General features: G+C 43.6%; 1 protein-coding gene across 1 annotated transcript in view; it reads right to left on the bottom strand.

The window, feature by feature from the left end:
* Positions 1–2,776, bottom strand: part of LOC138267513 (zinc finger protein ZFP2-like) — a 237,779-nt gene extending 235,003 nt beyond the window's left edge. The window contains exon 1 of the mRNA XM_069216516.1: positions 2,605–2,776. The gene's annotated coding sequence lies outside the window, so the exon portion shown is untranslated. The remainder of the gene's footprint in view (positions 1–2,604) is intronic.
* Between the last annotated feature and the right edge of the window lie 10,326 nt (positions 2,777–13,102).

Raw genomic sequence — 13,102 nt, 5'->3', positions numbered from 1 at the left:
GTTAAAGGGGGCAACTGATACTTTCAAGTGGGTACAAATTGGCAAGTATATACTGTAAAGGAATAAGGCGATCCCTGGCATAGTACTGGTCCTCCTTAACATGCTATAAGTTTTGTTGGTGACATTCTAGCTATCCCTGGCATAATAGAAGCCCCATCATGATATACTGTGACACTCTGGTAATCTATAACATCATGTGTAGACTGTAGGCATCATTTTTACTTTTCCTGGCAAAACGTAGGGCCATCCTTTTAAACATGTTGGCCTTTGGTGGCCGCATACAGCTAATACTGGCCTAATCAGGTTTCTACAATACTACTACTGTCTCTGTTTGAGGCTTGAGCACGTACAGTTTGTGTGACTGGTGTGATTCTAAAAGCTCTAAATATTTGCCCAGTGGCAGTGTTTTAAGAGCCTGGAAGAGTTGTCTTTGGTCTATGCCTGCGTAGTTATTCTTGATTTATCAACTTGGACCCTTCTAAACACAAACTCAGTCATAACACAAATTAGAACACACATGAAGATAATGGATCGAAAACTGAAGTGAAAAAAAAAAGTTGTGAACAATGATGGGATGTTTGACACTGCATAGCCAAATTTGTTTAACTTATTCTTTATAGTACTTTAGTCAATATTTAATTAAATTTGTGCTCCAAGATGTCACTATTTTACTACTGATTGTTTCGAGAAGAGAATGACCCACATCAATGCTTGCGTGGATTAAGACTTGATTGGCACACCATTATTGTAGCGGACCGAAATAATTCAAAAACTATCCTCGATTTTCCTCAATATCAATAAGGGAAGACAATTATGTTAGAGAAGTCTAATCTTCAATTGACCGTGGCTTGGACAAACTAATGAAAGCAGCAGGGGTGCAATCCAAATTTGGATAGTAGTGGTGACCTGAGGGATTGTCCTAGATCTTATGATTTAAATGGAATATACGTGGTTTTGCTTGCTTTAGCAGTTTATGAGCGATGCTATCGTCTACAAGTTATTCCACCTATCAGTAATTGGAAGGTGGCAGCGTTATGGGGATTATTAAAAGAAATTCAGCTTCAGGACCACGGCTGCCACAAGCTTAAATTAGAACTAAAAAGTGACGAAGTATTGAATGTTATTGAAAGTGGTATAATAACGTATAAAGTTAGGGTGCGTGTATACATTGGCAGCAGCCCTGTTTTTTATGAGGATTCCGGGCAATGCAATATTCTAGACTGAAGGTTTTAAAGGGTGGAAAATGGAATCTTGATACACGGTATATAATCGAAATGCGTGAAAGGAGGAATGTAATTTGTAAAAAAAATAATAATAATAATAAAGCCTTCTTCTAAATCAAACACTTGCCACGGTGATGTAGTACCGCTGACACCTTTCAATCTTAACAGAACATAGGAATGTCTTCAGTTATAATTGCTTTTTGGGAGACTGCCATAGGAGAAGATATGCTTCATTTAATAGTAGATGAGGCAGTTACTTCCCCGAGTTCTAACACTAACTTCACCAGTTTGGCTTGGGTGTAAAAGGTGTTCACATTTCCAGATTGTTGTAAACCAACTCAAATATACAAAAGATGTTGGAATAATTTTGGCTCAACGAGACAGAATGCCAAGGTGCCATAACTGCAAAATGGCAATGTCGGGCAAATGAGGAAATAAAGCAGTAAGAGTTAATGTTGGGACCAAAAATGCTTCAATATGTGCTAGAAATTATCCCAAGGAAAGTCAAGAAACACAAAAAGATGTTGGGACGGTGGACAGGAAAAACGTACAGAGTGCAGAATGATAAGCAGAATGGACTAGAGACACTTTAGAAATTAGAGGACTGGCGCTGGGTAGCAAAACAACACTGAAGAGAGCAAATAATGACGTACACGTGAATTGTTTTTTTCAAACTGACTATGAAATGACATATCAAGATGCGTTATGAGTACTTACGTTTCATACTAACAGTTAAGGAGGAAGCGTGCAATGACTACCTCCGTATGTGTCTAAATTGGCCGTTTTAATTTTCTGCAAAGGACAGGCTCCCATTCTCCTGAATTTACCACACATGAACCCTTCCACCCATATGTAAAGACACCTACGCACGTTCCAACCAACTATCTCTGCTTGAACAAGGGCAACTCGTAATACCGCCGTTTCCATAAAAGCACCTATGCAAAGCACGTTATTCAAACCGGGCTGGGCCCTTTCTGTTTCGTGTCAGCACAGAGATCTCAAACCCGACACATCCAGCTTAAGGATAATGCGGCAAACAGTTGGCTGAGTCGGGTGTCACGCGTAGTTAAAGCATTCTCACTTGCGCAGAACTGAAAACGTCACTTTACTGTGTGCCTGAAACGTAGATTGCGACTCACGAAGCTTCCCACACCAGGGGCGGAAAAACGGCTGTGTCGGGAAGCCGAACAGGAGACATGTCTCTCTTTAGGGGTGCTCTGTTAAAATACGGAAGGGAGCGGTCTCCGTGGGTTCCCAGGCCTGACCCCGCGTTCCCTTGCGCAGTGATCCGCCTGGGCTCAGTATTACTAAGCGGCCCGCCCAGGGCACCTTGTGCCTTCTTTACTGAGCGGGCACGTAACGTAACGGGACAAGAATTCACCTGCTGCCCGTCCTGTATTCGTCCCCTGACCGGCGCCGTGGCTCCTCGCTGGATGTCTGCGCCTGTCCTCTCGGTGAGCGCCTAGGCCTGAAACGTCTGGGAGACCACAGGCAACCAGGCGTTGTGAGTAGACTTCCGTCGACGGGAGCCAGCCGGCCTGTGCCCTACGTCACTAGTGCGTCACTTCCGGTGGCCAGTCACTTTGGCATAACCGTCTAGGACAACGTCTAATCTCCATTACTAGAACGCAGCTCTGTGGCGTCCCTAACAACGACGCATCATAACGCGTGCGTCATAACGTTTCCTACTTAGCTTGCCTCAATTTCTGTAATTTTTTTTATCGACCAGGGAAATGTTAGAGAAAGAGTTGAACTACCAAAGCTGCCAAATTTTCAGTTTGTTTATGAAGTGACGATTTCCAATTTGCGGCGTACTAATGTGTCACCTTCAGTTGCCACCTTTGCCAGAGGAAATTCCACTAATCTCTTCACCTAAGATTCTCTACAAGTGTTTACTGTATCAGCCAGATATCCTTAGGCTATCTGTAGGGCACGTTTTAAAGTATTGGAGGCGCTTTATCACAGATTCTCTCCCTAACCCAAGCAGGCAATTAATCTAAATATGGCAAATCTATCCTTAGGAGCATAAACATGGACCCCTAGTAAAGTGATTTTCTTAACCGCAGACCTAGCAGAACAGATCGACGATATCGTTACTTCTGGTCATTATATGACTCCCCTGCCAGCATTAATTCCCAGAAAGCCACCACACTCTATCACTTGCCCATTAACATGTGCGTTTCCCTCTTTTCGAGGATCCCCTAAACTCTGCACACTTTAGTGTCCCTGACAACTCATAATACTTGTATCGGTATCCCTATTTTGGAAACCAAAAAAACAAATATATCCAATGCTGATGCTCAATCAGGTGCTAGCGGAGGCACCGTCAAAAACACAAATATTCATTATGGAAAGTTTGAAGGAGAAGGATGATATGTCATGAATGTGTCCTTCATTACATCTGCACACACTCACCTCCCACTGTTTCCGAGTGCAGGTGACCTTCATCTTCCGTATTATGGTGCTAGTAATCCTGCATCTATGTTTGAAAAAGCAAAACAAAAAATGCCAGGGTGCATTGAAAAGCGGAACTCATGCCTGACAATAGAAAACCCGATCTCTTTCAAATCACTTAAGCTTGTGCGAAGAACAAACAATTTGCTCTATCCTTTTATATTTATTTATCATTTAAAAATGTAAATGGCTTGCAGGCAAATAATTATGAAAGTTGATCAGGTACAGAAAAAATCGCCAGTTCTCATCCTTTCAGTGCATAGACTTGGCACGTTTAAAGTCCAGAAATGTTGTGCTGTTGTTATTTTATTGTTTTTACTTTCCTACCACAAAATGCCTGTTCATCCAAAATGAGCTAGTGAGAAATATTAGCTTGTGGTTTCCAACCATGGCGATATGTTTTTTAAAAACTGTACAGTAATTTGAGATTTATTGTCTGTTGTTCTAGTCATCAATAAATCAGAATATACTTAATTGACAATGTTTAGGTGCCAAGTAATGCTTTATCATGTGTGTCACCTCCTGCCAGTTCTGACCATTAATTCACATGACATTGCACTTCGCGTCTTCTAGTTTGACTTCTCCAATAGGAGTTGGACTGGGCAACATATAGAATTCTGCAGACTAAAAAGACATTCTAAGCAGAGGTGCTGTTTATGATACTTCCACTTGGCTTCTATGATAATCAAAATCACTCGCTTGATTTAGTGAGAGAGGCCAGCTGAGCTTTTTACTCTGTGTTGGTGTTCAGGAGCTTCTGCACTTTGCCGCTGCATGTGGCTCCTTGTCAGGTTTGCCACCTCAGTTGTCAATGTGCTTTGTTTAGAGATTTTATGCGCCCAACTTCAGTGCTTGGAGTAGTAATGTCGGATCTGGCAGGGATAGAGTATAGGGCACAGTGGAAGCAGGACAAGGCATTCAGCACTTCTGTGTTAGCGTGGCGGAATTCTGCCTCAGATAATAGGGACAAGTACCAAAAATGAAACAAAGGGATATAGAAATCTGCCTTATTAAAGTTAAAGTAGGGTTGACACCTGGCTGGTTTTTTTACTGACCTAAACTGCATTTGTAGGTCCAACCTAGTAAAAACAGTGGGAAAAACCGTGAAATACAGTATTTTTTTCTCCTGATACATAAACCTAAAATATTAAAAACATAAAGATATCTGAATGAATAGCCCATGAGAGCTGCAGGTATGTTTTTTTTAAAGAATGTTGACAAACCTATTTGAGAGCCGGATAACACAGCAGAGACAGAAGCTAAGTACAATAATTCTCAGATTCTTACTTGGAGTGGGGGTGGGGCGGTTACAGACTGTAACAAAATAGGGTGCTCAGTGTCCCAAAGTCACATCAAGACAAGGCTGTTGCAGTGTATAATACGATATAGGATTTGAGGCCAGTACACGTTCCGTGACTGGCATGCCCTGATCACAACACAAACTCAGAGGAGCAGCTCTACTACCATGCATTGATCATTTGTGACCACGTATGGGACCAGAGTTCTGGGAGATGAGGTAGAAATAATGTTCTGAAGGAAGCAAGGAGAGTTTCTGCGAGGGATGCTACTGATGGCTGCATTTTGACATGGAGCGGGACTAACCTAACCCTAGATGCGTTGCACTTCACAGGGCTGGACTGTGAAGAGAGCTGCTATATTGGGAGAGAGCGGGAGGCTATGAAGTAAAGTGATCACCTTGAGGATGGTTGACAGAATGGTAAAAAGCTGGGACAGCAGGTTTGCTGAGGGAATTAATCGACTAAGGACAGACGGAAGGCTGAGGGGTGTTGGAAAACGTGTAGCCTAGGGAAAACATGAGCACTGCAACATCAACCTTCACACTCTAGCAACCAGCATGTAACATGTCATCAGGATTCCTCCAGCTCTTTACAATCTTGAATACTCCTGTTTTGCGAGGCATGGTGGACCGACGGAAAAGCAATAAATGAACCCCACTACAATTGTAGTTGAGAGGTCGTAGACGTACCCGTGGAGGCCTGCAAAGGGTTAATAGCAGTTGGTAATGTTGTCATAAGATTCCTTGTTGTCAAGGGCATCATTTTGCATTCCTGCTTTTTTTTTGTTGATAATAACCAAACACATTCTGTGGGATGAAGCCTTGGTTTGTTTCTGTGTTGCCTGCTTCTGATAATCACTTCACAGGACATTTTGCAGGCACAGAGGCGCCAGAAGATGTTTGCCAGGATGCTGGGGACAGTGATTCGAGGAGTGGATTTTTTTGGGTTATCTTGCATTACCTCCTTTCTTTTCAACAAATAACGTGGCCGGATCGTGAACATAGTTAATGTCACATACTGTGATTGGATTTCAATCTCTTAACCTCTCCGAGAGTTAGACTTGATTGCTCTCTATCACAAGACAGATACGTGCATAGAATGAATAACCCAGTCAAATGAAATTGAAATATTCCCAGGCCCTCAAATCACAAATGGAAAAACAGCAGTATTCTTCATGGATACTGCCCGTAACCCCACTTACTTCCAAACCCCTCAAAAAGGCATCACAATCTACTTCTGCCCTCTCCATTCCACGAGACTATTGGGGAATCTTAGAAACAGACTGAATATACAAGTAGCAAGGTAACAAAAATAAATAAGCATATCAACAGGACACTTAACATGATTAACAATTCACTTAGGTAGGCAGGTAGAACCACAAAATATGGATCAGTGGGTATGTTTTAGTCCTAAAACTAGAATGCTTGATAAGTAATGGTGGCACTACAATCATTGCAGTTAATCCCTCAGCCTTGCCATCAGAATCATTGCCTTCCCCTTTGTAGACTAGTAGGAAACTTTGAAATTAGGAGGCATGGTCTTTAATACAGGTCTTCTGATTTGTTTAAATTGTGTACTCTTGGGCGATTACATTTTTAACGTAATCATCTGCTCCTATTTTGTACCGGTCATGGCAATATTGAAAATCAGTCTAAAAACTTATGTTAAGTGCATGTTAAAAAAAAATAAAAAAATGACTGGACTGAGTATTACCTCAGGGTGAGGGGTGTGACAATGCTTTGTCTCATAGTCTATTCACCAAGCAATAATGTGTTGGTAAATTTATAGACTTTGGGGTTTGCATTTCTGCATTGCGGTGTTGGGGTCCCTGCTGTGAACACTTTGATATTTGATACATTTTTCCTGAGGTTGCATCGTGCAGGACCACACCTGTGCTGCACCTTCTGCCTCCCATCCACGTAATAAAACATACTAGCTCTTTCCAGCTCATATAGGCCTGAAAGACTAAGAGCGGGGCACCCTGCCAAACTGCTCGGGGTGCTCAGTGCGTCCTCTTGTGTCCTTCTGCTTGGTGCTTTTGCGCTTGGACTGACAACTATAAAAAGTGGGATATTGGGCAGATAGCACTAGCTCGTTACAGGCCATTAGACAAGCCACCTAAAACAGAGATTATGGGCCATATGTACAAAAGCTTTTTCCCATAGACACAGAATGGGTAAAATCCTTTGATACATCTGGCCCTATATCACATAAAGTGGATTGGAAGCCTATTAAGGTCAACGGAATCAGCTGAGTATCATAATTGTGAACCATTAATTCTAAAAGGAAAGGTCTAGCCTGGAACACAGCATCTCAGATGCCAAGATAACCGTAGGGCTGGTGAGTGTAGGTATGCTGGCATTGAGAGCGGGCAGAGGTAGAAAACTGTGGAGAGCAGTCAGTTGTATCTGAGGTGTCATGCTGATAAAGAGTGGGCGCTCACAAATACACACCAGCCACTTGAGTGACCCCACTGGCCACCTCATTGAGGAACCACCAAACAGCTTCAAACGCTTTAGCTACTCCTCATGCGCCTTCTCCAGGAGTTTGTGTGAGCCTGCCACAGAGGCAATAGAAAGCCTCGCCTGCTAGTGACTGTGGAGACCAGGCTTGGAAGAACTGGGCAGGCATGCTGAAGGGAAAGTGGGGAGATTTTGTGGATGGGGGAGAGGAGGTAGATTGAAAGAAAGGTGGGATAGAAGGCAGGCAGGTGGGTAGTGTGTGGTGATCTTTCAGTACAGAAGAAGCATCAGTTTCTATTGGATCAGTGAGCCATCTAAACTAGGTGGGTTGTTAGGTCTTGCCTAAGTCAGTGCATGGGCTGTCTGGTGCGAGACACAGTGTTAGCTTGCCATGGGCTTAGATCACGCCCATTACTTACCATTCATCAGCTCCATTGTCTCTCATTTGCTTCTTTTTAATTTGATAGTCCGTGTGGACTCCACTTCTGCTTCCTTAGTTGGTCACTCCCCTGGAACATTGACCCTTTTCTGTGCCCTTCCCTGCTTCGTTGTCAGGCACTAGTTTTTTTCTTTTGGTTTAAGCACTGTTTAATAGTGCATGTGTTTTCCATCTGTCGCCCTCGTGTATGTCTCTCCATCCACCACGCTTGCTTGTGCGTTTGCTCCACCATGTGCTTCCTCCTGCCCTTCTGTGCTTATCCTACCCCCACATTGTTTTTTCACCCATGTGCTTCTCGCCCTTCTCCATTTTGCGCTCTTTCTTCCTTTTGCTCAGATCATATTAATCTCTCTTTCTCAGTTTACGCCCCACTCCATGTTTCTTCCCAACGCCCTTCTTTGGGCTTCCCCCAGCTGCGCCCCATGATGCTTCCCACACCCATTCCTGTTGCTTACTCCACTGTATTGCTTTCCCCCTGTTCTTACCCACAACCTCTTTACTTCCATCTGACCTGTGCTGCTTCTTCCCACCTGCACTCATATTTTTTTACCAATCCAACTCGGATTGGCAAACAGAAAAAAAGCTCTTGCGTCACTTTGTAGGCACTCGCACGTTTGGTGCGTGGGTCTACTAAACGAAGCAGCCAGCTGCATACGTTTTTTTCAAAAGAATTTGAACGGCATGCTGTAAAGCATCAGGAATACTATAAACATGGTTAGAACAACTTGCAAAGCCGGTTGGTTTGAAAGTCAAGAACTACTGGCCAAGCCAGTGCTTTGTTTTTTACCCTGAGAATACTGACTGCGAAGTACAGCTAAAACCCTCCTAATGGCTTCTTGCAGCCTCTCAATACCACTAAAAATTGCCTTTTGATTACTTCCCCTTGCTTCCTATTGGTGGATAAAAGTAATGCCCAGGCAGACTGACATAAATGATGCACACCCCTATAGAGAGGACGATAAAGATCAGGGTCCGGTGTGAAGTTAGAGCCACAGAAATGTAGCCATGGACTCTAATGCACCAGTCTGTGGAATTCTGCCTGATCCTGCCTGCCTGGAAATGCTGAATCATTAATGAAGAATCGAGCGCTCAGTGTAAATTAGTCATTATTAAAATAAAGTGCTAACATTCTGAGCTTTCTCATGCTATACTTTTCTTTCAGAGTATGCTTAATGGCAAATGGAATTAATAAATACTTTGTGTTAATGATAAGAAAACTCTGGTAGCGTAAATTCCATCCAGCCGCAACCATAAGGAGATGGAAAAGTGGAAATGGAACACAAAGGGACAAAAGAGGCCAAGAACACCACTGACTCTGTGCATTATGGGAATAATGGCGTCTAAGCGGAAGGACAGCCCCCCCCTACTGACGTGCACCTATGTCTTTGCTTTCCTTCTGCCGAAGGAGTAAGAAACTCTTCTTTGCGCAGTAACAGGATAAAAGCTTTGCACATCATGACAAACAGAATTACACAGTGGTGGACCATTTGGCCAGTATGTGGAAATCAACTACAGCAACCATGAGCTGGGATACCTTCCTTCAGGTGCTGTATGCAGCGAGTAGGCTCCTTGGGGGCTGTGATCTGGAGAGGGGCCTCTCACTGAATCGTTACGTGAATCATCAACAGCAGCTTGTTGCTCCAAGCAGAAGAACCTTCTTTGTACTCTAAAAAATGCATGAAATCCGCCTTTCCCTATGTTGATTATAGCTCTAATGTACAGTGAGAAGAATGTTTGTCATTGCACAGGCAGTTCTCCATCGATCAATAATATTTACTACAACCACTGATCGTAACCTGCGGCATGATCAACATGTAATTGGAACTTACAACAACCAGTGTCTAAGAGGGGCAGATCTGTTGCTCTTTTATCAGTGAACTGATGGTATATGCTCTGCGAGACACATAAAGATGATCTTCATTTACTAAGACATTCCTTAATTTTAGGAAAATATTGAACCACCCCAAGAAGCATTCATCCAGCCCTCACATTTACAGTAACAGTCAAGCAGAATAAGCATTTCAATGTAACAGCACCTTTTTTAACAGCTTTGATAGACGAATGCTGGAAGGCCTCGAGAGATCTGCTCGCCCACTCACTATGGTGAGTCAGATTTCATCCGGTCAAGTTGTTTTTAGGCCCTACTCGCCCGTTCTGGCGAGCTGACAAACAGGTATCCTGTTCTGTTCACTCATGAAGTGAATGAGCAAAAAAGATGCCTTTAAATCGAGTTTTATCTTGTCACATTTGCTCTGCTTTCAGAGACAGAGGTCAAAAGTCGGTTTGAGTTTACTACATTTACTTTTCTTTCTCTGACTGTGAAGTTAGAGGTTTTTATAAAGTGAACTGTGTTTGCAATCGTACTGTGCAAAGCAGGTGAAATGAAAGGCTGTAAGAGGTTAGGCTTTTTTTCCTAACACAACATTGAAATAGCTAATAAATTAACTGTACAAACATTTCAAAATATTTGTCAGAAGTTATGAAGGCACAAGTTTGTAACTGTGTGGTGGGAACAGATTGTTATAGGATGAACACAAATCAGAACACTTTACTTGGTGATGTGCAAATGCAAAATATTTTTGCTGACACCCAATTTCCAAACACTGTTTATGCGCTATTTAGTTTTATCAGTATAACTGCATGTTAGTTGAAAAGTTCGTGGCCATTTAAATAGAAAATATGCTGTCTGTGAATGACAGTGCACCACTACATCATGCTTTACTAACATATTTATAAAAAAAAGTGAGTTTTTAAACAAGAACTGTTGACACTGCTATTAGAGATCTAAGAGGCAAGTCAGGAGTCATGTGTGCCCTATAAGTGGGCTCGATTCTTATTATAAATGGAACAAACCTTTCATCTCTTAAATTAAATAAAATCTTTTTTTTGCACAGCAGAAATGCTCAACTCGCATGTTTCAAGGTTCTCTCAAATGTGATAATGAAGAAAAAGGTGGCTCCATAAAATAAAATATTTGCGTGGATTCACACAGTTTGAGGCGATTTTACGGGTCAAGTACATTACAGTTAAGTCGAGAAGATTATCCAAGTTACTAGACCTGCAGGTCTAGTAACATTTTTATGATATTTCAAAGCCTGCCTGGCATAATGCCACTCATTTACATTTCGTGAATATTGAAAGCTATGCTTAATGTTATAACAAGATGTTCTGAAAGGTGTGCAAAGCTGCACATTAAAAAACAGAAGGCACCAGTGACAGGCTGATTTAGAACAACTTTGGGCATGAGCTGCAAGTTTGTTTAAAGGAGCACAAGACAAAATGTCTTTGATCTGGCACTCGATAAATTAACTGGTAGTTCTTTTCTGTAAACATTAAGGGGGTCATTCTGACCTTGGCGGACGGCGGAGGCCGTCCGCCAAGGTACCGCCGTCAGAACACCGCACCGCGGTCGAAAGACCGCGGCGGTGATTCTGACATTTGCCCTGGGCTGGCGGGCGGCCGCCAAAAGACCGCCCGCCAGCCCAGGGCAAATCAACCTTCCCACTAGGATGCCGGCTCAGAATTGAGCCGGCGGAGTGGGAAGGTGCGACGGGTGCAGTTGCACCCGTCGCGTATTTCAGTGTCTGCTGGGCAGACACTGAAATACTTTTTGGGGCCCTCTTACGGGGGCCCCTGCCGTGCCCATGCCATTGGCATGGGCACGGCAGGGGCCCCCAGGGGCCCCGCGGCACCCCCTACCGCCATCCTGTTCATGGCGGGAGAGCCGCCATGAACAGGATGGCGGTAGGGGGTGTCAGAATCCCCATGGCGGCGGAGCGCGCTCCGCCGCCATGGAGGATTCAGACGGGCAGCGGAAAGTCGGCGGTACACCGCCGACTTTCCGTTTCTGGCCGCGGCTGAACCGCCGCGGTCAGAATGCCCAGCGGTGCACCGCCAGCCTGTTGGCGGTGCTACCGCCGACCTCCGCCATGGCGGTAATTACCGCCATGGTCAGAATGACCCCCTAAGTCTGCTGTATTTTCTTTGTGTTGATATAGTGCTATTTATGTAGCACACACCTACAAGCAAAGCAACTGAGCGGTGTACACAAGTGAGGATTGGGACACACTCTGCAAAATCGTGACAACAAATAGGTATTGCACACATACATTTCTACACACATTTAGGCACAGGGAGATTACTTGATGGGCTAGAATCACATGATGTTGAATCTAAGTGCTGAGCCTGGGATTTAAACCTAGGTCCCCAGATTTCAAAGGCAGCAGCTCTTGCTGCTAGGCTTCATCTCCTCCCTTATAAGAATACAAGGTTTTAGCATCATTGGGGGCAGGGTTTGAGTACCAGCCTCATCTCAACTTCCTGTGAGTCTGGGTAAATCACTTAGGGCCACATGTACGAACTTCAGGTTTTGCGACTCGCAAATTGCGAGTCATAGCAACTCACAATTTGTGACTTGCAAAACCTTATGTACAACAGTGTCAATGACACTGTTTGCGATTCCCAATGGGGTCACAAATGACCTACCTCGTGGATATTCATGAAGTAGGTCGCAATTGCGACCCCATTGGGAATGGTCGCCCTCACAGGGATGGTGGCCTGCTGGAGACAGCAGACCACCATGTGTGACTGCTTTTAAAAAAAGCAGTTTTTTAAAAAATGCAGCCCGTTTTCCTTAGAGGAAAACGAGATGCATTTCAAAAACAAAAAATGAAAAGTTTTCTTTTCATTTTTTCAGAACAGGCAGTGGTCTGCAGGACCACTGCCTGCTCTGAAAATGTTTTTTTGCTGCCATTCACAGAGGGGAAGGGGTCCCATGGGGACCCCTTCCCGTTTGCGAATGGGTTAGCACCAGTTTGAAACTGGTGCTAACTGCGATTGTTTTGCGACCGCATTCGTGGTCACAAAACAATCATACATGGGACTGCGACTCGCAATTAGGAAGGGAACACCCCTTCCTAATTGTGACTCGCAAACCCTTTTTGTGATCCGGTAAATAGATTACTGAATCGCAAAAATGGGTCTGTACATCCCAAATAGCATTTTCCATGTCGCAAACGTCCCGACTTGCCGTTTGCGACATGGAAAATGCTTTGTACTTCTGGCCCTAAGTCACTCCTTGCATAAAAAAGAAAAGCGCTCTAATGCCATTTGACAACTTCATGCTATGAAAAAATGGAAACAGCAAATAAATAAAAGTTAAATATATATATAACCTTTGTAGCACTTGCACTTAAAAACTCGCTCACCGGTACGTCTGTCTGTCCA

The sequence above is a fragment of the Pleurodeles waltl genome, chromosome 12 (assembly GCF_031143425.1).
Source record: "Pleurodeles waltl isolate 20211129_DDA chromosome 12, aPleWal1.hap1.20221129, whole genome shotgun sequence".
Classification (NCBI taxonomy): Eukaryota; Metazoa; Chordata; class Amphibia; order Caudata; family Salamandridae; genus Pleurodeles; species Pleurodeles waltl.
The sequence above is the reverse complement of the archived record's forward strand: the minus strand, read 5'-3'. Positions and strand labels throughout refer to the sequence as shown.